The sequence below is a fragment of the Phaethon lepturus genome, unplaced genomic scaffold, assembly GCF_000687285.1.
Source record: "Phaethon lepturus isolate BGI_N335 unplaced genomic scaffold, ASM68728v1 scaffold41772, whole genome shotgun sequence".
Taxonomy (NCBI): domain Eukaryota; kingdom Metazoa; phylum Chordata; class Aves; order Phaethontiformes; family Phaethontidae; genus Phaethon; species Phaethon lepturus.
In genome coordinates this window covers 51,214-51,866 of record NW_010524872.1, presented here as the reverse complement: position 1 = coordinate 51,866, position 653 = coordinate 51,214, and positions in this window count along the sequence as shown.

Here is a 653-nt window from a genome sequence, read left to right as displayed (position 1 = left end):
CTTTGTCCTTCAGGACTGTCTCCCAAATTTACACTTACACCAGTGGCATTTTGCTCTGAGAATATGATATGAATGTAGATAAAGCAAATTCATTTATCTCAGTCAAGCTCTACCACTTTAATGTACGTTTTATGTTGCCTGTGATATCTTGCATAATTTCAAAAGAAAAACACATCTGAAGCTCTGTGGTGGCAACCTAAATCCAAAATTGGCCCATCATGTTTTAGAGTTGCTAAGTATAGTGTTAATGTGCTGTCTTTATTCTGAGGTTGTCACTCAAGAGAAGAGCCTGAAGGTGACTGGAAAATCTGGTAAATTCTGTGTCTGTTTTCAATCTGAGGCTTAGTAAGGCACCTGCTAGCACTATTCCTCGATTTTCTTCTCCTTTTTGCAATGTTTCAACAACTCATTGACATGGTGGGCTGCCTTGGTAGTGCAAGGCTGCATCAGGGCTCCAAGGCTGTTTGTTTGGAATTTACTCAGATAATGAGTACTGGCTGGGAAGGGGGAAAGGAGAAAGAGAAATCTTCTCTTTCAGTAGAAGGAAGAAGAGAAAATTGCATTGTGAGCTTGTGGAATGAGCCAATAGCAGGCTTACAGTTCTGATGAAGATAATACTGCTCCTTCTAAGCCAGTAGGAGATAACAGGCACT